This window comes from Macaca nemestrina, chromosome 15, assembly GCF_043159975.1.
Source record: "Macaca nemestrina isolate mMacNem1 chromosome 15, mMacNem.hap1, whole genome shotgun sequence".
NCBI classification, from domain to species: Eukaryota; Metazoa; Chordata; class Mammalia; order Primates; family Cercopithecidae; genus Macaca; species Macaca nemestrina.
The window spans coordinates 26353760-26379414 of NC_092139.1; the positions used below are offsets into that span (position 1 = coordinate 26353760).

The 25655-nt window shown below is 50.2% G+C and overlaps 5 non-coding genes and 1 pseudogene across 6 annotated transcripts; all 6 read left to right on the forward strand.

Annotated features, from left to right (window-relative positions):
• The first annotated feature begins 7990 nt into the window (after window positions 1-7990).
• On the forward strand, window positions 7991-23972 carry LOC105496328 (uncharacterized; annotated as a pseudogene). The gene is made up of 8 exons (XR_011613120.1): window positions 7991-7996; window positions 9128-9299; window positions 9867-13269; window positions 13364-13435; window positions 18112-18196; window positions 22183-22260; window positions 23464-23556; window positions 23662-23972. The product of XR_011613120.1 is annotated as an uncharacterized protein (transcript).
• Window positions 10481-10614, forward strand: LOC112429288 (small nucleolar RNA SNORA71). The gene has a single exon (XR_003021479.1). It is a non-coding gene; the product is annotated as a small nucleolar RNA SNORA71 (small nucleolar RNA).
• Window positions 14695-14828, forward strand: LOC112429289 (small nucleolar RNA SNORA71). The gene has a single exon (XR_003021480.1). It is a non-coding gene; the product is annotated as a small nucleolar RNA SNORA71 (small nucleolar RNA).
• LOC112429291 (small nucleolar RNA SNORA71) lies at window positions 17069-17202 on the forward strand. The gene has a single exon (XR_003021482.1). It is a non-coding gene; the product is annotated as a small nucleolar RNA SNORA71 (small nucleolar RNA).
• On the forward strand, window positions 19279-19412 carry LOC112429287 (small nucleolar RNA SNORA71). The gene has a single exon (XR_003021478.1). It is a non-coding gene; the product is annotated as a small nucleolar RNA SNORA71 (small nucleolar RNA).
• LOC112429294 (small nucleolar RNA SNORA71) lies at window positions 22789-22916 on the forward strand. Its single transcript, XR_003021485.2, has one exon. It is a non-coding gene; the product is annotated as a small nucleolar RNA SNORA71 (small nucleolar RNA).
• Window positions 23973-25655: the final 1683 nt, after the last annotated feature.

Here is a 25655-nt window from a genome sequence, read left to right on the forward strand (position 1 = left end):
CCATCTCTAAGATCCCTCGTCTAATTTGTCTTGAGTGTGGGTTAGGACTTGTTGAGGCTGCACACCCCTCAGGGTGTCTGTGCTTTGCTCGTTCACGGGATGCTTGGCCGAGTCCCCACTCCTTCCTGAGGAAGCTCACCCGGCAGGCCCTATCCAGCATGGCAGGGTGTGTGGTAGGGGTGGGAAGGTGGGCTGCAACAGAGGTAAAGGAAGGAGGAGTAGGTGTCAGGGAGCCTGCAGGTGGTCACATCCAGCTGTCACCATTTATAGAGGCAACTGATTTCCACTCTCGTGTCCACCTCTCCCGAGTGGTGGGGTCAGAAGGCATTCACAGGGCAGAAGCACCACTCCTGCCCTTCAAGGGCACTGGGACCAAGACTTTCCAACTGAAGTCTGCCAACTTTTTTTTTTTTTTTTTTTGAAACAGGGTCTTGCTCTGCCATCCAGCTTGCAGTGCAGTGATGAAATTATGGCTCACTGGCCGGGCGCGGTGGCTCAAGCCTGTAATCCCAGCACTTTGGGAGGCCGAGGCGGGCGGATCACGAGGTCAGGAGATCAAGACCATCCTGGCTAACACGGTGAAACCCCGTCTCTACTAAAAATACAAAAAGAAATTAGCCGGGCGTGGTGGCGGGCGCCTGTAGTCCCAGCTACTCCGGAGGCTGAGGCAGGAGAATGGCGTGAACCCGGGAGGCGGAGCTTGCAGTGAGCCGAGATCGCGCCACTGCACTCCAGTCTGGGCGACAGAGCGAGACTCCGTCTCAAAAAAAAAAAAAAAAAAAAAAAAGAAATTATGGCTCACTGCAGCCTCCACCTCCCAGGCTCAAGCGATCCTCCAGTCTCAGCCTCCTGAGTAGCTGGGACTATAGGAGCATGCCACCAGGCCCTGCTAATTTAAAAAAAAAATTGTAGAGATAGGGTCATACTATGTTTTCCAGGTTGGTCTCTAACTCCTGGTCTCAAATGATCCTCCTGCCTTGGTCTCATATTCAGTCCATAACATCCTCCAAGGGTTTTTGAGATGTTGCTCCACGACACCAACATACATTTCCTATTGATGTACTTTCATGCTGGGATTACAGACATGGGCCACCAGGCCTGGCCCTATGCTCATTTTCTGCTTTTGTTATTTCATTAATTTATTTGTTTTGTTTTTTGAGTCAAAGTCTTGCTCTGTCACCCAGGCTGGAGTGCAGTGGTGTGATCTCAGCTCACTGCAACCTCCGTCTCCTGGGTTCGAGTGATTTTTCCTGCTTCAGCCTCCCGATTAGCTGGGATTACAGGTGCCCGCCACCACACCCGGCTAATTTTTGTATTTTTAGTAGAGACAGGGTTTCACCATCTTGGCCAGGCTGGTCTCGAACTCCTAACCTCAAATGATTCACCTGCCTCAGCCTCCCAAAGTGCTGAGATTGTAGGCGTGAGCCACCATGCCTCGCCCTAATTTTATTTTATTTGAATCAGTTAAGTTGTCCTGTTTTCTTTCTTTCTTTCTTCCTTCTTTCCTTCCTTCCTTCCTTCCTTCCTTCCTTCCTTCCTTTTTTTTTTTTTTTTTTTTAACAGAGTCTTGCTCTGTTGCCCAGGCTAGAGTTCAGTGTGGCACACTAACTGCAATCTCCACCTGCTGGGTTCAAGCGATTCTCCTGCCTCAGTCTCCCAAGTAGCTGGGATTACAGGCGCCCGCCACCATGCCCAGCTAATTTTTGTATTTTTAGTAGAGACGGGGTTCACCATCTTGGCCAGGCTGGTCTTGAACTCCTGACCTCAAGTGATCCACCTGCCTCGGCCTCCCAAAGTGCTGGGATTACAGGTGTGAGCCACCATGCCCAGCCTTTTTCATTTTTTTTTTAAGCCCTCAGAGCCAAAAGCAGACTGAGACACAAGGAATTTTTCTTACATGTCAGAATTAAGTGAGCCCTCTCCTGTTGCCACAATGAACATTTCCCTTTCTTCTTTTGCATCAACATTTAAAGGTCATCTATTACAGGCCACACAATGAGATGGGGAGATACTGCCCCCTCTGGTTCCTAACTTATCCACATACCAGCACAGGTGTCCACTCCCCATCCCTTCCTCCTCTTCAGCTTCAGAGTCTTCCTCTTTCTCCCCCCCAACCCTTAAGAGCCTTCCCATTGCAACTTTAAAGGACTCCTATTTGAGTACTTCAAAAATCCACCAAGAGCCAGACACGCTGGTGTGCACCTATAGTCCCAGCTACTGGGGAGGCTGAGGCAGAAGGATCCCTTGAGGCCAAAGAAGCATAGCAAGACCTCGTCTCCAGAAAAAGAAAAACCCACCAAGGTCCAAGCACGATGACTCACACTTGCAATCTTAGCACTTTGGGAGGTTGAGGTGGGAGAATCGTTTGATCCCAGGAGTTGGAGACCAGCGTGGACAACATAGTGAGACCTCATCTCTACAAAAAAAAAAAAATTGTTTTAATTAGCCAGGTATGGTGACATGTGCTTGTAGTCCCAGCTACTTCGGAGGCTGAGGCAGGAGGATCGCTTGAGCCCAGCAGGTTGAGGCTGCAGTGAGCTCTAATCATGCCATTGCATTCCAGCCTGGGCAACAGAGCAAGACCATGTCTCAAAACACAAACAGAAAACCACCAAAGCACACCACCTCCAAGAAGCCATGTTTCTTTGGAAATCCTATCATAATCAGGATCTATACCCAATTTTTATACAATTCACCTGGCTGGTGAATGTTACCTCTTCTGTGCAGGGCTCATGCTCTGTGAGCCTCAGCCATCCCTTGAGTAGTTAACCTCGTCCTGGGGAACAAATAGTCCCGGATATACACAGCCTAATGTTTGCCAAGAAGTCAAGCTGAGAAAGGCCAAACAAAATGACAGCGCACAATGCCCCAGAGGCTTGAGAGTGTTCACAGAAGAGAAGTCGAATGCGAGAAAAGCACCAGCGTTTCCAAACACGGAGAATGCTTTGTGCAGTTCAACTGCCTGTACTATCGATGACCAAGGCATCAATAGGCAGCTGATGATCGCTTTCAAATGCAGACACAGAAAGAGAGCACAGCATGACACAGGGCGGGAGGCAGATGCCAATGGCCAGCATGGGAAAGAGCAGCCCGGTGAGCACGGAGCCCAGCAACAGCCACCCTGTTCTCCAAACCCGGGCAAATTTCCCTGCCAGGGAATGAAAGGGAACACGCTGCTGGTAAAAGAGAGGAAAAAAATCCTGGCTTTGGAAAAGATCAGGATTGTATTTATAAGAACAATGACAACAACAATAGTGGAAATTCCTTTCTGTCACAGCTTTGTTTTTGGGATGAGTAAACTGAGGTGAAAAGCAGGGCCCAGAGCTAGATCATGGCAGAGGGGATTGGGACCCGAGTATCTCTGATGCTCCTTCATTTTTATTTTATTATTATTTTATATTTTATTTTTAAATGTAATTTACTTTTATTATTTTATTTTATTTATTTTACTTTTTGATACAAGGTCTCGCTGTATTACCCGGGCTGGAGTGAAGTGGCACAGTCTCGGCCTGCTGTAACCTCCGCTTCCCAGGTTCAAACGATTCTTGTGCCTTAGCTTCCTGAGTAGCTGGGATTACAGGCGCCCACCGCTATGCCTGGCTAATTTTTCTATTTTTAGTAGAGATGGGATTTTACCATGTTTGTCAGGCTGGTCACAAACTCCTGACCTCAAGTCTCAAGTGATCTGCCTGCCTTGGCCTCCCTGGTGCTGGGACTACAGGTGTGAGTCACCTGGCCCAGCCCATCTACCTGTTTTCTATTGCAGCACTCTGCTGCCACGCTCCATGGATGCCCCCATAGTGCCCCCAGAGAGTGCTCATCACCCAAACGGACTCCTGAAAGACACAGTAACAGAGGAGCAGTAAGAAGCCGAGGAGGAGAATGGACAGATAACAACGAAATCTGCAGCACGGTGGTCACTCTTGGCGCAGAGATGGGTCTGGAGCTCCCGCAGGTCTTGCATGGTCAGTTGCTGACTTCCCACATAGACTCCGGGCACCAACTCTTTGGAAGACGCTGTCCAGCTGGCCATGATTCCATCTCTTCTGGCGAAGGGGCTGCAGGCCCCGGGGATTTCTCAGCTACTATGAGGTCACAGACTTCCCGTGGTAGAACCTTGTCTTCTCAGCTACAATCCAATCCTTTGCAACCAGTAGGTTGAAAGCAGGACTCCTGATATGTCTGCTTAGACTTGCTAAGTGGAAGTGTCTCTCCCCTATCCCTAGAAAAATATCAGGCAAAGCCTTATAATTTTTCTGATCATTCTTAGGTAATAAAAAGTCTTGCAATCACTAAATATGGAAAACACAGTTTCCATTCAACAATTTTATTTTATTATTTTTTAATAATACACCAGTAGGGTCAGGTGTGGTGGCTCACGCCTGTAATCCCAGCACTTTGGGAGGCTGAGGCGGGTGGATTACAAGGCCAGGAGTTTGAGACCAGCCTGGCCGATATGGTGAAATCCCATCTCTACTAGAAACACAAAAAAATTAGCCAGGTGTGGTGGTGCACATCTGTAATCCCAGCTACTCAGGAGGCTGAGGCAGGAGAAGTGCTTGAACCCGGGAGGCAGAGGTTGCAGTGAGCCGAGATCGCACCGTTGCACTCCAGCCTGGGTGACAGAGCGAGACTCAGTCTCAAAAAACAAACAAACAAACAAACAAAAAGTCTGGGCATGGTGGCTCAAGCCTGTAATCCCAGCACTTTGGGAGGCGGAGGTGGGTGGATCACGAGGTCAGGAGTTTGAGACCAGCCTGACCAACATGGTAAAACCCCATCTCTACTACAAATACAAAAATTAGCTAGGCACGGTGGCATGTGCCTGTAATCCCAGCTACTCGGGAGGCTGAGGCAGGAGAATCGCTTGAACCCAGGAAACGGAAGTTGCAGTGAGCTGAGATCACACCACTGCACTCAAGCCTAGGTGACAGAGCAAGACTCTGTCTCAAACAAACAAACAAAAAAACCAGGATTAGTTACAGATCTGCTGAATCCATTCAACAAGTTTAAATGTTCAGTCTAATGCACTATTATGTTTTCAATGATCTTTCATAGGTAAGACATTTCTCCACCAGCTGGGGCGACGTACAGGATGGGCTGCTGTCTGCTGGGGTGGGGACATGGGCCTTCTCTCTTCATGTATCCAGATATGTTTCTCTTCAATAGGAATTTTCTGTCCATTTACTCACTCTCAATACTTTCAGGATCAAACCAGGTGGAGTAAAGGGTAAGGAGAGGGGAGACGTCTCATCTGGTGCTTTTGCAAGAAGCCCGCACCATCTCCAAGCTAGGGAGATGTTTAATCCTGATTATTTCTCTCTTTTTCTTTTAAGTTATCTCCTTCCTCAGTTCTGCATCTGTCCAGCATCTTCTTTGGAAGGCAGCCGCTATTTTATCACGGAACCTTCAAAAACTGCCAATACTCAAATCAATTTTTGCCTATCACAACAGCAATTTCATTGCATTTTTAATTTTCTTTCTTTCTTTCTCTCTTTCTTTCTCTCTTTCTCTCTTTCTTTCTCTCTTTCTCTCTTTCTTTCTCTCTTTCTTTCTTTTTTTGGATGGTTTCACTCTTGTCACCTAGGCTAGAGTGCAATGGTGTGATCTTGGCTCACTGCAACCTCTGCCTCCTGGGATCAAGTGATTCTCGTGCCTCAGCCTCCTGAGTAGCTGGGATTACAGGCACCCACCACCACGCCTGGCTAATTTTTGTGTTTTTAGTAGAGATGGGGTTTCACCATGTTGGCTAGGCTGGTCTCAAACTCCTGACTTTGTCATCCGCCTGCCCTGGCCTCCCAAAGTGCTTGGATTACAGGCATGAGCCACCACACCCGGCCTCATTTGTTTCTTGAGATGCAATTGTATATGGTTATTCCTTCTATCTTGGTGCCTCCTTTCTCCTTTCCTTGATGTGTCAGCTGAAACTTCCTTTTTTTTGTTTTTTTGAGATGGAGTCTCCCTCTGTCGCCCAGGCTGGAGTGCAGTGGCTCCATCTTGGCTCACTGCCAGCTCCGCCTCCCAGGTTCACACTGTTCTCCAGCCTCAGCCGCCTGAGTAACTGGGACTACAGGCGCCCACCACCACATCCGGCTAATTTAACATCCTGTTCCACTACTGTGGAACAAGCATCAACCACTCGTCTTAGGTGCCGATCCTGCTATAGGCACTGGGGCTGCAGGAATGAACCTGCCAAGGTGCCTTCCTTAGTGTTATGGGAATAAGGAGTGCAAAAGAAAATCTGGAACTACAGAAAATCTGCAGTTCTGCCTGTTTCCAGCTTTCTGAGGGCACCTTGGCCTTAATTGCTAGCTCCTAAGATTCAGCTCGGTGAGGCCTCAATCTGAATATGCAGGAGGCCAAGCCCTTTCAGGCTCATAGGTGGGGCGGCAGAGGCGGGCGTGGGTTGTGGTTGCACTCAGCCTCCTGTTTGCTGTGTCTCTTCCAGCTCCAAAGGGGTGATGAGAGCCAGATTGCCTTAGATCTGTGGTGGGGAGTAGAGCACTGGAAATGTGGCTACAGAGCACTGGAAATGTGGCCAGTCGGAATTGTAATGTGCCATAAATGTAAATCACACACCAGATTCCAAAGACCTCATACAAGAAAAAGAATAGTAAATAGCTCATAAGTAATTATAAAATATTGATTACATGCTGACATGATAATATTTTGGTTATATTCAGTTAAATAAATTATTACAATTAATTTTACTTTTACATTTTATCTTTTTTTTTTTTTTGAGATGGAGTTTTGCTCTTGTTGCCCAGGCTAGAGTGCAATGGGGAGATCTTGGCTTACCGTAACCTCCGCCTCCTGGGTTCAAGTGTTTCTCCTGCCTCAGCCTCCAGAGTAGCTGGGATTACAGGCACGCACCACCATGCCTGGTAATTTTGTATTTTTAATAGAGATGGGGTTTCTCCATGTTGGTTAGGCTGGTCTCGAACTCCTGACCTCAGGTGATCCACCTGCCTCAGCCGCCCGAGTATCTGGGACTACAGGCGCATGCCACCAGGCCCGGCCAAGTTTTGTATTTTTAGTAGAGACAGGGTTTCACCATGTTGGTTAGGCTGGTCTCAAACTCCCGACCTCAGGTGATCCGCCTGCCTCAGCCTCCCAAAGTGCTGCGATTACAGGCGTGACCCACCGCACCCGGCCTTGCATTATATTTCTATTGGACAATGCTATCTTTCTCTTTCTTTTTCTTTTTTGAGACAGGGTCTCAGTCTGTCAACCTGTCTGGAGTGCAGTGGTGTGATCTCGGCTTACTGCAGCCTCAACTTCCCAGACTGAAGTGATTCTCCCACCTCAACCTCCTGAGTAGCTGGGACTACAGGACTGCTCCACCATGCCTGGCTGACAATGCTATCTTAGACTTTTCAAACACAGCACATTTCCTCTGCTTCATAAATAATCCCAGGGTCCTTACAGTGACAGAAGCCCTCAGCTTTCTCAGAATACTACAATACAGCAACGACTAGGCCTGGGATATTTGTTCTGTGCTACGGTCTTGATATAAATCATTTCATTTAATTCTCACAGTAACGCTATGAGCAGGGAACTATGACTGCCTATTTTCCGTAACTGGAAACTAAGGCTGGGCGGAGAAGTTAGGTTACTTAGCCAAAGTCACATGGAGAGTAACAGCAAGAGTAGGAGGCAGAAGAGGACACCAGGGTTGTGTGGCCACAAGTGTGCACACCTGACCCCCCTGCCCAGTGTCCTCTCAGTCACAGCATCTGTATTAGTCCATCCTCACGCTGCTATAAAGAACTGCCTGAGACTGGGTAATTTATAAAGGAAAGAGGTTTAATTGACTCACAGTTCAGCATGGCTGTGGAGGTCTCAGGAAACTTACAATCATGGCAGAAGGGGAAGCAAACACGTCTTTCTTCACATGGTGGCAGCAAGGAGAAGTATAGAGCAAAAGCGGGGAAAGCCCCTTATAAAACCATCAGATCTCATGAGAACTCACTATCATAAGAACAGCAGCATGGGGGTAACCGCCCCCATGATTCAATTACCTCCCACGACAGGTGGAAATTATGGGAAGTACAGTTCTAGATGAGATTTAGGTGGGGTCACAGCCAAACCATAGCAGCATCCCACAGCCCCTCCCCATCACAGAGACTCACAATGTTCTTACAGTCTTGGAATCCCATAGGCCTCTCCCAGGTACAAAATATGGAGCAGATCTCACCTTAAGGACCCCCATTTCCCTCATGGTCGCGTAGGTCAGGCCTGGATTTTCTTGTCCTTCTGACCTATTGAGTACCAAGAATCTGACTGGAGCGGAGTGTGTGGGCTCCTCATCAGGCCCAAGGGTGGGCTGCTTGCACTCCAGAACATGGGCAGAGTCAGTAGCAGGGCTGTCTCAGGCCCAAGAGGCACACCCTGCCCAGGATGCAGACAGTGCCAGTGCTTATGAGAATTTGTGGGCCATTAAGTCCCCTCCCAAGATTGTCTCCAGTATGCTGCAGAGAACATGGAACATCTGTCTATAGTCTCCGTCACTGTGCAAATCTGATCAAGTTCCTCATATGCAAATCTTGAAGTTCAGAGACTCTTTCCACCCTCCATCCCGTGTACTTCGAGGCTGGAGTTTAGCAAAGCAGTTACCCGCTGTGCTCCCCTCTTGGCTCATCTTCTCACCCTCACATTCCAGTCTCTGGCCATGACTCAGTCATCTCGGCCTGACATTGTTCAGAAAAAAATGGATGGGGTGGGGGTAGAATGCATTCATTCAACGGTGCTAGCCACTGAACTGGGTACCGAGTACAGTGGTGAATCAAAGAGACGCCTTTGAACTCTTGCAGAAAGAAGTTCAAACTAAGCACAGTCCCCTCATAGTAGTAACAGCTCCTATCATGGAAAATTGGCCATTCCTACAGAATAATAAGAGTCAGTGACCAAGGAACATCTTCAGAACAAACAGAAAAGCAAAGCAAGTGGGAGAAGATTACTTCTAAACTTCCAGGCTGTTTTCGAAATTTATCCCAAGTCCTCCAGAGTCTGGAGTTGAGCTCCGCTCCGCCAGAGGACGCTGCGGGGCTGCTCGCGTCGGTTCCTTCCGCTCTAGGCCGCAGTTCGCGCTCTCATCTGTATTTCCGCCGGCGCGAAACCAGTGTAGCTTGCTAGTCGTGTGGCCTCGGTCTTTCGCCGTCCCTCGCTATCGCACGCCATCACACACCATCACACACCATCGCAAGCCACCGCACCCCATCGCTCGAAATCTGCAGACATCTTGATTTTTCCCGCGCTGTCTGTCAGGTCTCCGCCGCCACTCGACGCCAGGGCGCCGGGTGAGTCCACAGCAGGGCGCGTGGTCTGCGACACTCTCACCATCGGGGAAAACTGAGGCCCCAGGGAAGGCGGCCAGAGAGGTCAGGCCCGGTCCCTGGTGCAGTGCCTCGTCCCCTTTGCTGGAGTGAGCCCCCTGGGATTCGCGTGTCCTCGGGAAAGATACTGGCGGATGAGCCGCGCCCTCGGCCGCCGGTGTGCTGAGCCGGCCACGTGCAGACGTCAGACCCCCTGTCCGCGCAGCTACTCTGCGGGGAGGCTTAGTGCCCCTGGATGACGGGAAACAGGACTCGGCGACTTTCGGTGCCCGCCCCCGACTCCTGGCATTGGAAGTCCCCAAAGCCACTTGTCTTTTGCCTACAAAGTGTCAGTCATTGTGCCATGTCCTTGGGACCGTTAACTTGTTTTCCCCTCAGTACCTTTTCAAAGGTGTTAGAACCTTCATTTTACAGACCAGTTAGCTGTGGTTTAAATGGAAGACGCTCCCAGCACCCCAGTGGGGCAGAGTGTGGACTTCTGTCCCCGGGCCTTGTCCTAAAGCCCCCTCCCCGTGCTCTTTCTCTGCCTAGGCTTTGTGGGCTGTGCTGCTCCTCGGAGGGCTTGGCACCAGCCAGCGCCCCCTCCTGCAGCACTCTGATCTGCACCCCTAGAGGGGCGTCCACTGTCCGCGGGGTGAGAATGCCCACTGCTTATGCGCACCGTGGGGAAGGACCCTTCTGTGGGACCCAGTAGAGGGGACGGTCAATGAGCTCAGCCAGTTCTGAGTTCTGAGAACTGTCTGGCAAAGCGAGTGCAGAGCAAAGCGTGATTTAGGAGACAGGGGCTGGCCTTGGGGGTCACATCCTGGCTAAGACCCTTCATTCTCCTGAGGGTGACTTTCTGTAAAGTAGGGAAACTGCAAAAGCTCTCCGAGGGCAGAGGCCTTGGCTGTTTTTCTTGATTTTAAACCCATAGTGCCTGTCCACGTGTAGATACTCAGAATTGGTGGGCTGAGTGTACAGCCGAGGCATTTTTACCAGAAGTCAGTTTTCCTGTGGACTCTGGGTGGGGACAGATGGAATCTGCCTGTGAAGTGATGATGGCTGTCAGGGTCCTGGGTACCTTTCTCTTCCCTGGGGAGTGAGCACCCCTTTGGAGATGTGGCAGCTAACACGCGAACGTGGGCTCACCTGCCCTTTTTTGCACCTGTATTCGAAAGTGATCGTGGGCTGCCTGTGCCCTGGTCATTGATAGTACAGGGAGAGAAATCGCTGAAAGCGCTTCCCCGTGTTTGGAGGGTCCACTCCTGTCCCTTCCAAACTCTGGAGCTTTCTCACACCTCCTCACCATCTGTCAAATGCCTCCTGGCGCTTGGTGTCTGATGATTATTGAGTGCTCCCTGTGCAAGGCTCAGTGCCGGTGTCTGTAAGGCGTTCCCCAAGGTGTATGAGGGTGTGTCCCTGCCTTAGGATTGGTGGTGGAACCACAGCTACAGCTCTGCTAGTCACACCCTGTGGCAATTACTGGCTTGATTGTCTTTGCCTCTCTATTTTGACCTTGAGGGCAGTGTCTTGAGCTTTTGTTTAATATTTTATTGTATTTGTTTAGTGACAGGGTCTCACTCTGTTGTCCAGGCTGGGGTGCAGTGTGCAGTGGCGTGATCATAGCTTGAACTCCTGTACGCAAGTGATCCTCCCACCTCAGCCTCCCAAATAGCTGGGACAGACAGGGTCTCGCTGTTTCCCAGGCTGGTCCTGAACTGGCTATAAGTGATTTTCCCTCTGTCTTCCAAAGTGCTGGAATTACAGGTGCGAACCACTTCGCCTGTCTCAGTATCTGAGTCCTGTCTCTTGACTTACCTGGTGCTTGGCAGATGGTTGATTTTCAGCAGTTAAGGAACAAATGAAGAACAGGAGATGGGCTGAGCACGGTGGCTCACACCTATAATCCCAACACTCTGGGAGGCCAAGGTGGATGGATCCCTTGAGGCCAGGAGTTCAAGACCAGCTTGGCCAACATAGTGAAACCCCATCTCTACTAAAAAATACAAAAACTAGTAGGTTGTGGTGGCACATGCCTATAATTCCAGCTACTCAGGAGGCTGAGGCACACCAGAATCGTTTGAACACAGGAGGTGGAGGTTGCAGTGAGCCAAGATCACGCCCCTGCACTCCAGTCTAGGCTATAGGGTGAGACTATGTCCCTAACAAAAAACAAAACACAGGAGCTGGAAAAAGACAATTGTGGCTGGCCGTGGTGGCTCACACCTGTAATCCTAGCATTTTGTGAGACTGAGGTGGGTGGATCGCTTGAGCCCTGGAGTTGAAGACCAGCCTGGGCAACATGGCAAAAACCTGTCTCTATAACACACACACACACACACACGCGTGCGCGCGCGCGCGCCAGGTGGCATGCGCCAGGAGGTGGAGGTTGCAGTGAGCCGAGATTGTGCTACTGCATTCCAGCCTGTGCTGCAGCCTGGACTGCATTCCAGCCTAAAGACTTAGAATTGTAAGGTGACAGGGCTTTGCATGTCACCTTGTTGCATGTCAGTGGAATACTTTTGAGCGAGGCAGCCTGTGTGGGGGTGGTCAGAGCTATTTCCCACTGGCCCAGTGGTCATCCCATGGTGTTCCCCTTGACTGTCTTGTCCGTGGGCCACCAGGATGAATTTCCCCACAGGACTGTCATTGTGATGTCAAGGACCAAAGCCAGAGGTGTAGGTAGGCATGGCTGATAGTGAGATGTGTAATCAGCCCTGACCCACAGATGACAGATGGGCCATCCTGCCCAAAACAGCCCTCACTGTGTATGCCAGACTCCGCCACGCTGGTGTGCCACACCAGAACCTGTCGTAGGTTCAGAGTCCCCTTCAGTGTGCTGCTTCAGGATCACAAATTCAACAATATGTGCATAAGGTGAGACTTAAGCTGTCCCTGATGTGTGGCTCTTCTCTAGACGAACTCTTTTCGTGTTGCTGAGACCGTGAACCACTGTTAACACCAGCCAACTTTTAGGAAACGTTTACCACCTGGTTCTGTGCCAGTCTTCTCCTTGTCCTTTCCAGAACAGGTTTGACCAGGTGACGTCTAGATAGCTCATCCAGGGCTTCTTGATTCTGGCAGAGGAGGTTGATTGGTGCAGAGGGGCCCATGAGAGGTGTCTCCATCCTGCCGGGAAGCAGGTGGACCATGGTGTTCCACGAGGTCTGTCCTCTGGAGATCTGGGGCTTTGTGTCCCACAAGAGTGGGTGCATGCAGGTTCCCTGGGCGTGACGTCTGGGAAGTAGACAGAAGTGAGGTGAGGGTGTCTTTGTGCTGGCCCCAGTTTTACTCTCTTTGGGGCCATGATGAACGCAGTGGGTTTCTCTTGTGCCTGCTTAGGTTTAGTGTCTTCAGGGATCCCTTATCATTGTTGTGTCTTGGAATATCTGACTCAAAAGCTGGAGGGCTTTGGCATCAAACCTACTTGTATCCTGGTCCTGAACGCCTTACCACCACTCCCTAGCTTTGGTTCTTTTTATGATCTTCAGTTTCCTCATCTGGAGAACAGGAGTACACCGAGGTGATTTTTCTTAGGATCACACAGTCCCTGTCTTCCACGTCCGAAGAACTCTGTCAGCTTCTCATCTGGAGGGTCTTTCCTTTACCTCTCCTGGTTGGGGCAGGTTCCATTTATGTGGGAGAAGATGGAAGCTGCCTCATCCTGTGCTCTGCTGTGCCACTGTCCCGGCTCAGGCCATTTTCCAGGCTTCTGACACTGGTCTCCGATTTCAACAAGCCCTGGATCTTTTTCTGCCCCTGTGTGCAAAGTGATTACAGGCTGCTTGTGTCTTGGTTATTGGTAATAAAGGAAAAGTTACAAGGTTTTCCTCTTGTGGAGAGGAACCATTGTCCATTTCAGACGGGATGACCTCAGGGGACTGTGTCAGTGACCCAAGATGGGCTAGACAAGCTGTCAGTACATTCGCCTCCTGAGACCCTGATTCCCCAGGTGTGTTTTCTGTGGGTGAATGTTGTGGTTTCCTGGACTTGCCATCAGCAGTGTCAAGTGCATCAGTCACATCTTGGCTTCTTGTGCCCCGCAGGAGTGTCACACGACTGCTGCCCCATGTGTGTGAGAGGTGTCCTCTGGGAGAGCATGGATTCTGAGGTCCCAGGTAAGTGGGGTTCTGCTCGGTTCTCTAGAGCTCAAGTTCTCTGCAGGCTGTGAGGCCAGAGGTGGTTGGGTGCTGAGGGGTGGGGAGCGAGGGCACAGGTGAAGGCTGCTTCGCTTTGCTCCCGTCGTTGCTTCCTCAGCAGGCAGGGACAGGTTTGGACCCTCTTCTGCCTTCAGGGCTGCTGCTGAGAAGGTGCTCCCTGAGCTTGATTTGGGCTCTGAGAGTCCCTGAGAAAGTCCCTGTAATGTTGAGAGGAAAACCGTGTGTTGGAATGGACAGAGGGGCTGCGTTTCCGATTCAAGCCTGGATTCATACCCAGTGGCCGGCTGAGTGGTCTTCCGTGAGCCTCAGTGGAACAGATAGCCAGTGTTGCTACCCTCCAGCCCAGTCTGTCTGTTTTATTTATTTATTTATTTATTTATTGAGACAGACTCTCGCTCAGTCGCCCAGGCTGGAGTGCAGTGGCGTGATCTCGGCTCACTGCAACCTCCGCCTCCCGGGTTCAAGTGATTCTCCTCCCTCAGCCTCCTGAGCATTTGGGATTACAGGTGCCTGCCATGACGCCTGGCTAGTTTTTTGTATTTTTAATAGAGATGGGGTTTCACTGTGTTGATCAGGCTGGTCTCGAACTCCTGACCTCTGGTGATCCACCCGCCTCAGCCTCCCAAAGTGCTGGGATTACAGGCGTGAGCCACTGCGCCTGACCAATTTTTATTTTTATTTTTATTTTTATTTTCTTTTGAGACAGAGTCTCTCTGTGTCGCCCAGGCTGGAGTGCAATGGCGCAATCTTGGCTCACTGCAACCTCCGCTTTCTGGGTTCAAGTGGTTCTCCTGCCTCAGCCTCCCGAGTAGCTGGGATTACAGGTGCCCGCCACCATTCCTGGCTAATTTTTTTTTTGTATTTTTAGTAGAGTTGGGGTTTCACCATATTGGACAGGCTGGTCTGGAACTCCTGACCTCAGATGATCCACCTGCCTCGGCCTCCCAAAGTGCTGGGATTACAGGCGTGAGCCACCGCGCCCGGCCAGCCCAGTCTTTGAGAAGAGCCCCAGGATTCTAAATATTTCTGCTGGTGTTTACCTTCCTTTCAGCTTCTGGCAGGGAGTGGTAAGTGATCTCGGGGAATCAGAAGTCGCACCTGTAATCTTAGGCTGTAAGTCTGCTCGTTGCAATGGCAGCTGTTCTGTTCTAGGTAAGACCATTGCCCAGAATGCTGGCATTGGCCTCCTTTCTGGGCTTGCCCTCTGCCCTTTCTGACCCTGCATTAGAAAGTGATTATGGGCTGCCCGTGCCCTGGTCATTGGTGGTGCAGGGAGAGGAACTGCCGGGAGCACTTCCCCGTGTTTGGAGGGTGCGCTCCTGTCTCTCCCAACCCCTGGAGCTTTCCCACACCTCCTCCCTCCCACCACCTCTTCGATGCCTCCTGGTGCCTGGCATCGTCTACTGAGTTGTGTTGCTCTTCTCCCTGGCCCAGGGCAGGTTAGTGTGAGACGTGAGTGAAGGGTGTGAGGTGAAGGGTTTGGCCTCAAGGAGCAGAAGGGCTGGGTGTGGAGCTGAGACAGGGCAGCCCTGCTCCTTCCTCCCGGAAGCTTTCTCTGCCTCCACACCTCTCCTTCCACGTCCTTATCCAACCCCCTCTGCACCAAGCTGACCCCACAGAAATTATTGCCTGACTTGTCTCCTGGCCCTCTTTGCTGTGGTCTTAAGGGTAGTGTCTGAATTTTGTTCCCTACTTTGTTCTGTCTGCCAGATGGTCAGTATTCCGACAGCGTGGGACAAAGGATAAACTGCAGCCTGAGTAACCCCGCCTCTATAAGAACTAAAAATTGGCCATGCGTGGCGGTGCCTGCCCCTGTAGTCCCAAGTACTTAGGAGGTTGAGGCAGGAGGCTCTCTTGAGCCCAGGAGGTCAAGGCGGCAGTGAGCCATAGGTGTGCCACTGCACTCAGCCTGGGCAACAGGGTGAGACCCTGTCTCAAGAAAGAACAACAAGAAAGGGAGAGTCCCTCCATTGTTAGGAGATGGGTTCATTGCATTTTGTGGTGGTAGAGAAAAATACTGAGTCAGCACCTACGTGGGATTGGTGGGAGCAGATTTGGTGTTTTCCACCCCTTCAGAGGATTCTGAGGTGACTCAGTTCTGTTGGCCTTGACCTTACATGGCCACTGGGGAGGATTTTCGCCCCAGCTTGTGGGTAAAGGAATCAAGGACCAGAGACAGGCAGGGGAGAATATCACCGAGGGATCTATGGCAGCAGCCTCCACACGGCTTCCCCACTGCCTCCTCGGTGCTCGCCAGACGCTGCTGGAGAAACAGCACAGTCAGTCCCAAGAACATCACGGTCCCAGCATCCTCTTGAACTTAGTAACAGTTGGCCTGACAGATGAAGCGGTTGTCATCCCTGCCTTAGAAGTTCTCCAGGCCCTTAGAGATGAGCTGCTGTTTCGTTCCGGCTATTCAGGTGAAAACAGTTTAGTCAGCATTTTCGCAACACTGTGTAGAGAGGCTTGGTGAGAGGTGTTGGGACGCAGGAGAGTGGCAGACCGCAGGGCCCGAGGTAAGGTTTCGGGTCCATCTCTGGATCTTTGGCTTTTTGCACCCTGTAAAGTCACGTTCCCTTTTTTCTGGTGCTTTAGTGGTGATGTAGGGAGAGGTGAGGATGAGAAGAGGGGCCGCATCCCATGGATTCCCAGATCCAGACACCTCTTCCCTGGGAAACCTGGATTGGAGCTGGCCCTCCTGTGCCTTCAGGGGCTGTGGAGGAGGAGGCCCCTGCAGGGACCTGCCCGGGGCGAGCGCTGGGGCTTTTCCTGCAGTGCATCAGCAGCAAGTCATAATGGAAAATGGCTGGAGTAAGGGCCGTCCGTATCTGGCCCTTAGTTCTTCCTCTGCCACCACCTGGCTCTGACCATTTTCTTTCCAGTTGTAATCAATGGTTTAGATTTATCCTAGCGACATTGTAGGGGTCCACAGCCAAATGACTCAGGAAAAATGATGCAGATTGAGTCTGGAGGAATCCCTGTGCCGGCTTCCTCATGCTCTCTCCCTCCCTCAGAAATACGTGGAACCCACTCTCCCCTCAGCAGTGAAAATGCTTTCAGCCTGTGTGCAGTGTTTCTGCCCAGGGAAGCCCAGTAGGGACTCCATGCCCGGGGTTTTTACTGGGAGCTGGTTATGTAGACACCATCGGCCTAGCATGCACCAGAATTCCAGACTTCCAGGAGGAAAACAGGCGCCTGTACCACATTATCTGCATAGAGAGACTGTGTCCAGTGAACAGCTCTGATCAGTAAACTGTTGACTGGGAACATCTCTAGAGCCAAGTTCCCAGATACCAGCAAAGGGCCATCTGACCTGTTTTGAATCTCAATTTCCTGATACAGAAAACAAAGGTAGGGCAGAATTGATTTTTACGGATGTGACCTCATGATCCTGCTCTCTAGTCCCCAGATTTTTCCAGGGCTTTTGTCAGAGGTGTCTCCCCTTTGATTCCCCTTGGTGGTTAGGTTTTATGGGATTTTGCAGGACAGATGGCAGCTGCAGGAGTCTTGTACTGTCCCTAACTTGGGTCATCCCACAGGCCCTGGTGCCATCCTCCTGCTCTTCCTGACTCTCCTTGTGTCCTTTTCTGCTCCTGCATCCGAGAGTGATCATGGGCTGCCTGTGCCTAGGTCGTTGATAGTGCAGGGAGAGGAACACCGGAAGAAGTTGTCCCCGTGTTTGGAGGGTCCACCCTATCCCATCCGAACCCTAAAGCTTTCACACACTCCTGTTTTTCTCCTGCCAGCCCTTGAGGAGTCTGGTGCTTTCTTGGCTGCCACATGAGAGTCAGTGCCGGGGGACATCATGCTTAGGTCTTTCTCAGCTTGACCTCTCTTTGCAGAAACCAGGCTGTGTGTATTGAGGGGTGGATCTGGGTTGTAGAGCATCAGTCCGGCTCATGGGAAGGGAATGTGATGTATAATGAGTCATGGTGCATCGCGGGGGATAGCACGGTTTTGAATGAGTGCAATATTGGCATGTACAGTGATATCCACAGAATTTCCATGAAGTAACTTCCTGAAGGTGGTTTCTATAGCACTTGAATAGGAGGGGAGGTGAGGAGCACATGTACCAGGGAAGAGGGGACAACATGAGGGAGACTTTGAGGTTGGGGTGAGCAGGGCTGACCGTGTGTGTGTGTTTGTGTGTAACTTGGGGACAGGATAGGGTAGCATCTTTACATCTTTACATGTCATTGGCCTGGAATAGGGGGTCCTGAAGGGTTTGTCATAAGAAAGAGAAAGTGTTCATTGCTGCAAGGGCAGCATAGCTGTGTTCTGAGAGGCAAAACACTTCCCTCACTTCCCACCCAAGAGTTTCGCCTGCTTTCTTGCCCCTCTGAGGTGTGCATTGGTGTCACTCACTGGCCACCGTTCCAGCTCTTAATTCCTCTGCCTTTTGTGCTGGCCTTCAGGGCTCCCCTGAGGGTGACTGGTTCTCAGGTTGGCTGGAGGAATGGGTGGAGTTGTAAGATCAGGAATAAAGCTAGAGAGGGAGGACCAAGTGGAAGTCACTGATGCAGCCGCCTTCTAGCCTACCCCACCCTAATTGAGAGGTCGCTTTTTCCTGTTGAACATGTTGGATAGTGGGATGTGTTATAAGAAGTGATGTGTGTGGCTTCTTGTCATTGCAGGATTGTCAGCTGACCTCTGTCCTGTGGGCCCAGAGGCCCCAGGTGACATTTCTTCAAGAAGAGGCTGAACTGTGGTGCTTGTAAGGTATGAATCTTGGGTGCTTCTCTAGAGAATGCACTGGTGTTCAGGCTGCAAGGACGAAGGCTTTGAGGTCACTAGAGGGGAGGCAGAGGCTGCTTCCCATTGCTTGCTCCTCCACTGAGGCCCACAGGGACATGTGACACCCTCTTTTTCTCCTCTGCCACTCCACTGTGTGAAGCACGGTGGGGTTACAGAGCTCCCCTTGGGCTCTGAGTCATCCTAGTGTGGATTGGCCTAGTTTGTTGAAGTGGGAGGAGTACTGCATTTTGGAGGCAGGCAATTAACTAGTGGTTTTCTCTGGACTTGGTGGCAATCTTTGTTATCAAGTGATTTATGGATTTTTTTTTTTTTTTTTTTTTTGAGACAGGGTCTCACTGTCACCCAGCCTGGAGTGCAGTGGTGCAGTGATGGCTCACTGCAGCCTCGACCTGGGCTCAAGTGATCCTCCACCTCAGCTTCCCGAGTCGCTGGGACCACAGGTACATGCTGCTGTACCCAGCTAATTTTTAAAATTTTTCTGTAGAGGCGGAGTCTCACCATGTTGCTCGGGCTTGTTTTGAATTCCTGGGCTCAAGCAATCCTTCCACCTTTTCTTCCCAAAGTGCTGGGATTATGGATAGTAAGCCCATGCCTGGCCGATGTATGGATAGTAGTATCACACAATTCTAACTTCCTAAGCCAGTGAATTCTCAACGTTTCACCCAGAGTTGATCTTCCCTCTCATTATCTTATGAGGGAAGCATTGGAGTAGTGGTTCTCAAACTGTGGTCCCAGAACCAGGCACCATCCCTATTACTTGGGAACTTGTAAGAAATGCAAGTGCTTAGCCCTGTCCCGACCTACTACATCAGAAGTTTTGGGGCTGGAGCCAGCAATCTGGCTTAACATGCTCTCCAGGTGATTCTTACTCGTGCTCAAGTTTGAGAAATCAAAGCATGTTAGAAATCTTTGAGAATCAGAAGCAGCTGCTGCAATTCTAGGCTGCGAATCTGGTCACTGACTTGTTTCCAGGTCTCTTAGTTTGGGTTCTTCCTAAGCTGCTGGCAGTGCCTCCCCTCTCAGCTCACTCACTGCCCTGTTTTGCCCCCTGTATTCGAAAGTGATCGTGGGCTGCCTGTGCCCTGGTCATTGATAGTGCAGGGAGAGGAATCAATGAAAGCACTTCCCCGTGTTTGCAGGGTCCACTCCTGTCCCTTCCAAACTCTGGAGCTTTCATACATGTCTTTATTCTCATCAGTGATGTTACCTCCTGGTTCCTGGTTGTCGTGCCAGACCCCTGTTTCCTCATTAGGGATGGTGCCAGGTTCAACAGGCCGGAGAAGAGACCTGGAGCCAGTGAAGGAAACAGGGTTTATTTGGGGGAACTTAGAGGGCAGTCAGCAGTCTAGTGGTGGTGGGCTGGATGGGAGCACCTCATCCGCTTGTAAAAAGCATGCAGATTATATAGCACCTTCTCCCAGTAACCTCCACATGGCAACCTTCGTTTCCTAAGAAGCCATTGTTATGTCCATCTACCATACACTGGTGCTGTATGGTTCATTGAGTGCCCCTTGTGCCCAGCATGGTGGAGGGTACTCAGAGGCTAAAGGAAAGGACGGTGAAGCAGAGACCTGCCTCACTGAGTTTATGTCTCTGAGCTGGTTTTGGAGCCACAATAGTGGTTACCCCTTCCTAGAGCTACACGCAGAAGCTCTCTCTGCCTCCCCGTCACACTCCTTCCCACCTGTCAGCACTGGTCACACTGTCTGGGGATTCTTGGTTTGCTTCTCATGCCCCCTCTGCTGTGAGCTTCCTCAGGGCAGTGCCTCTGTCTTGTTTCACGTCATGCCTGGTAACTGACATGTTGCACCTGGACACAAAGTAAATGAGAAGACACATTGTTGTAAGGTGACAAGGCTTATCCCATTGAGCAGTGCTGGGGTTAAAAATGTCCTAGAGCAAGCCAGCTGTTACAGTCCACCTTCAGTCCTGGCCGTGAGCAGCATCCGTGGTCCACCAGGGGTGGATTTTCCCTCTGGCCTTAGATTACAGTGGCAAGGGCTGGAGTAGTAATTGAGGGAGACAATGTGCGGTATAGTCAGATGTATGAACACAGCTCTTACACACTAGATGGTGGGCGTGGGGCTCTCCCACCCCACCTGTTCGTTACCCATTCCAGGTCTGTGCTGATCACTGCCAGACATAGCCTGCTCCAAAAGCCTTCTGGCCTCGGCATCCTTTTGTTTTTAATTTTTATTTTTAAGACAGAGTCTCGCTCTGTTACCCAGGCTGGAGTGCAGTGGTGCAAACACAGCTCACTGCAACCTCTGCCTCCCGGGTTCAGTGATTCTTGCGCTTCAGTCTCCCGAGTAGCTGGGATTAAAGATGTACACCACCATGCCCAGCTAATTTTTGTATTTTTAGTAGAGATAGGGTTTCACTATGTTGGCCAGGCTGGTCTCATGTGATCCACTTGCCTCAGCCTCCCAAAGTGTTGGGATTACAGGCGGGAGCCACCACACCCAACCTGTTGTTAAAATTTTTATTGTCTATATTTGAAGTTTACAACATGATGTTATAGAATAATGGGACGGATATAGATAGCACGGTGGTTACTGTGGTGAAGCCGATGAACGTATCTGTCATCTCACATAGTCACCGTTTTTAGTGTATGTGAGGAGCAGCTGAAATCTACTTAACAGAAATCTCTTACGTTGTGCATGAGCCATCTAAACTTACTCATCCTGTGTGTCTGCTACTTGGTGTCCTTTGACCTACATCTCCTTATTTCCTCCAGCTCCTGCCCATGGTAATCGCCATTTTATTCTCTATCTGTGTATGCTTGACCTTTTTTAAATTTTTTTTTTAACATTGCACACATAAGTGAGATATGCACTGTTTGTCTGTGTCTAGTTTATTTCGTTTAACATAGTATCCTCCAGGTCCATCCATGTTGTGGCAAATGATAGGATCTTTCTCTCTCTCTCTCTCTCTCTCTCTTTTTTTTTTTTTTTTTTTTTTGAGACCGGGTCTCCCTCTGTTACCTGGGCTTAAGTGATCCTCCTACCTCATCCCCCTGGGTAGATGGGACTGCAGGTACATGCCACCATGCCTGGTTAATTTTTGTATTTTTTTTACAGATGGGGTTTCACGATGTTGCCCAGGCTGGTCTCCAACTCCTGGGCTCAAACCATCCTTCTGCCTTGGCCTCCAAAAGTGCCGGGATTATAGGCATGGGCCACCATGCCTAGCCCAGGGTTGTCGTCGTCGCCTTCTTTTTTTTTTTTTTTTTTCTGAACTGGAGTTTTGCTCTTGTAGCCCAGGCTGGAGTGCAGTGGCACAATCTCAGCTCACTGCAACCTCCGCCTCCCAGGTTCAAGTGATTCTCCTGCCTCAGCCTCCCGAGTAGCTGGGATTACAGGTATGTGCCACCACGCCCGGCTAATTTTTTGTATTTTTAGTAGAGATAGGGTTTCACCATGTTGGTCAGTCTGGTCTTGAACTCCTGACCTCAGGTGATCCACCCACTTCGGCCTCCCAAAGTACTGGGATTACAGGTGTGAGCCACCGCGCCCGGCCAAGGGTCTTCTTTTTATGGGTGAATGTTTTGTTGTGTGTGTGTGTGTGTGTGTGTATGCCACATTTTCTTTTTCCTTTCATCTGTTGATGGTGACTTAGATTGTTTCTGTATCTTGGTGATTGGTAGCAATGCCGCAGTAAATATTGGAGTGCAGATGTCTTTGTGAGGTGTGATTTGATCTCTGTTGAGTATGTGTCCAGAAAAGGGATAGCTGGGTCTATTTAATGTATACTGATAAGCAGCACACAGCGGGCACATCGGTTAGCATAGATGCCATTTCTCTCACAGTCTGCCGACCCCTTCCTAGAGTGACGTTTTTCTTGTTCCTGAGACAATAATGTGGCTGTAAGTACTAATAGAGACAGTGGCATTTGTGGGATGCTTATGATCTGCCAGCCCCTGTGTTAAGTGTTCTCTGTGTCTGTTTCAGGTGGGTCCGCTGTGTGCCGAGGCTCCATGGGATGTGTCGTCTTCATAGCAGCAGGGCGCTGGACCATGGGTCCCTAAGGTGAGATTTTTAGACTGTTGTCTGGAATATGTTTTTTTGCATCCTACAGAGTCATATGCTATTCCTGGGGCTTGGATGATGTAGGGGAAACAAGGTAAAAGTGGTATCCCGTGGTTCCCCGTTCTGTCCTGCTGTGAGGCTGTCTCTCACATGCCTTCAGTGGCTGTTGCAGAGGAAGGGCCTCCAGAAATCTGGATGGGTAGAGTGAGTTCCCTGGGGGAACCTTCCTCCCTGCTTGAGCGCTGGTGTGTCCGCAGTATGCTGTGATCTGGATTAGCAGTGAGTTTTTCATTCGGGGTGTGCGTGCATGATGTTAGGACCACATGCTCCTGACCTTTTCCAACCCAAAAGCATTTCCATTTTTTAAATGCTGAAAGTGTCTTGACTCCTTTTGGGGTCTTAGAGGTACACACAGTGGCCGTGGCTAGGCCTCTGCTCAGCTCAGCTGCTCTCCCTGTCTCAGGCCACTCCTCAGGCCCTTGACACCAGCCTCCCTCCCTTGCTGGCTCTCTTCTGTCCTTCCCTGTTTCTTGTATCCAAAAATGACCATGGGTTGCCTGTGCCCCGATCATTCATAGTGCAGGGGTAGGAGTGCTAAGAGACATTTTCCCTGCGTTGGCCCAGCCTTCCCTTTCAAACCCTGGAGCTTTCCCATGCTGCAACCTTTTCCCTGCCAGCCCTTCAGAGAGCTTGGGCCTTTGTAGGCCCGTGTGATATGATGACTAGACCCACCCGCTGACTTCTGAGGGTTCATTTTGTCTTTTCATGTTAGGGATCCTCCTGCCAGAAACCAGTCTGCATTTCTCTTTGGGCCCCACGCTGGCATGAATTCAGATAGCAGTGAAGGGCACACGTGAGAATTGTGAATCACGGGCTTTGCTTCATGAAATGTGAAATCCGTATTGTTTCTCCAGGCGCTATCAGTAATGTCGAATAAATGGAGAAAGTTGTAGGTGGGACTAGGAAAGCTGTATTCCTGTGGATCACTCTAGCTGGTCATTTGCCCCGATTGTGAACTGTTTGAAAGAAAAACAGAACTAAGATGTTTGTCCTTTTGTGTCCTTTCTGTTGGGATTTTTAATTTGGTGTGCCTGAATGAGGAGCTTTGCCCTGCTTAAATGGGACCCCTCTCCGTGGTGTCAGCTTGGGGAGGAGGAGATGGCCCTGGAGACTAAATACTTGTATGCTTTCTTACCCTCTTAGGTCTCAGCCTTAGATTCAAGGACAGTCCAAGGAAGTCCTAAGACCATGGAGTTGGTGACCTGGGATCTGGGTTTGCTGATATTTCTTACCATGGTGAGTTGATGCCAAGAGCTGGAACCCACAGCCAGAGGCCCGACTGGTCTGTGCTTATGCAGATGGGAACTTTGAATCACTGGTCTCACTTGTTCTCTGTTGCAGGATCTCTTGGTGGTGTTTATGGACACCAGAGGGGCAGAGAATAGAGAGTGAGGCCACCACATGAAGCGTCACCAGAGCTGCTCCCTGCTGCCTGCTCAGAGCACCCCGGATCCACTGTTCAATCTGCACAAGATTCGGGGTCCAGACATGGGAGACTTCAGCTGCCTCGGAGGACCGTGGACAGGGAAGGCCAGCCCTGCATCCCTCTGGCCATGCCTGGAATGACTTTAATAACTAAGAGTTTTATTCTTGAATTTGTAGCTGTCGTTCACTTTTTACCCACCCATTCAATAAACCTTACAGAATTGCTCCATCTGCCTCTTAAATCAGTGACAACCCGTGAGCCTGTAAGACTGGCTTTGGAGAAGGTAGGCCATAGGCCAGATCTGATTTTCACTCTTTGAGCCTTTCCTATTCTTAATGCATATATTCTGGAGACTTGACTCAGAGGTTATTGTTCGAGGTATACATTTGGAACTAGGAGGTGAACAAGTGCTGGTAGTTGGTTCACATTTAGGCATTTAGGACCCATGAGAATTGAGGGCATTGCAGAATAGTCAGGGTAGATTATGGAGTGAGACAGGTCCGATGTCATTCAGGAAGGCTGGAGTGTCCTGGATGACCTGGCTCATAAGTAAATGCCTACTTATGAGATCAACTATCCCAGTTTGCCTGAGATTGAGGGGTTTCCCAGAAAGTGGGTTTTTCATTGCTAAACCCAGGGAGATCCTGAGCAAACTGGGGCAAGTTGGTCAGCATGTGTGGGATGTAAAATCCATGGTGTCAACTTGAGAGCCAGGTTATGGGGTAACAGTGGGAGTAGGGTGAACATGGAGCAGCTGCCGTTGATGGAACTGAGGGGTTCCCTTACAGTCAGGCTTTGGAGATTAGGGTACAGTCAGTTATTGCAAGGGCTAGGCATGGTGCCTTGTGCCTGTATTACTAGCACTTTGGCAGGCCAAGGTGGGATGATTTCTTGAGGCCAGGAGATCAAAACCAGCCTAGGCAACAGATCCCGTCTCCACAAAAATTAGCCAGGCACGGTAGTGCACTCCTGTAGTCCCAGCTACTCAGGAGGCTGAGGCAGGAGGAGTGCTTGAGCCCAGGAGTTTGAGGATTCAATGAGTTAATGATGGCACCACTGCAGCCCAGCCTGGGTGGCAGAGTGAGACCTGTTTTTAAGAGAAAGAAAAATTGCAGCCATGACATTATCTAAGGATGTGCGTGTGTGAACTCTCATCTCTTGATTTACAGAGGGAGGAATCTACACGTGTCCCAAGGGCCATGGTGAAAAGGTGCAGTTCATCTCCCCATTTGAAGTGAAAACCACCTTGGCTGGAGCTGGGGCAAAAATCAGGCTGGTAAGCCTGTCTTGATGAATTTCGCACATTAATGGTCTGCCAGGCATTCTTTTTTTTTTTTTTCTTCTTGTTGTTTTTTGTTTTTGAGACAGTCTCACTGTTGCCCAGGCTGGAGTGTAGTGGTGTGATCTTGGCTCACTGCAACCTCTGCCTCCCAGGTTCAAGCGCTTCCTGTGCCTCAGCCTCCTAAGTAACTGGGACTATGCACATGTGCTGCAACGCCCAGCTAATTTGTGTATTTTTAGTAGAGATGGGGGTTTTGCCTTGTTGGTCAGCTGGTCTTGAACTCCTGACCTCAAGTAAACCGCCCGCCTTGGCCTTCCAAAGTGTTGAGATTACAGATGTGAACCACCATGCCTGGCCTAAGGGGCAGGCATTCTTGATGTTTAAAGGCACCACACCACCAGTCGGTTCCCTGCAGAAGGATCCAGAAATCACAGGTCCTTTTTCTGCGTTGGCTTTTGAGGACCATCCTCTGACTTCTGTTTGCCACCTTTAGCCAACTGGCTGTGGCTGCTTGAACAGATGCCAGGGGAAGGAATCTGGGTCCACTTGAGGAAGCTGTAACTGATGACTGATGTCTGCCACAGTGGAGGGGATAGCAGTAGAATACAGGCCAGTACCTAAGTCTGC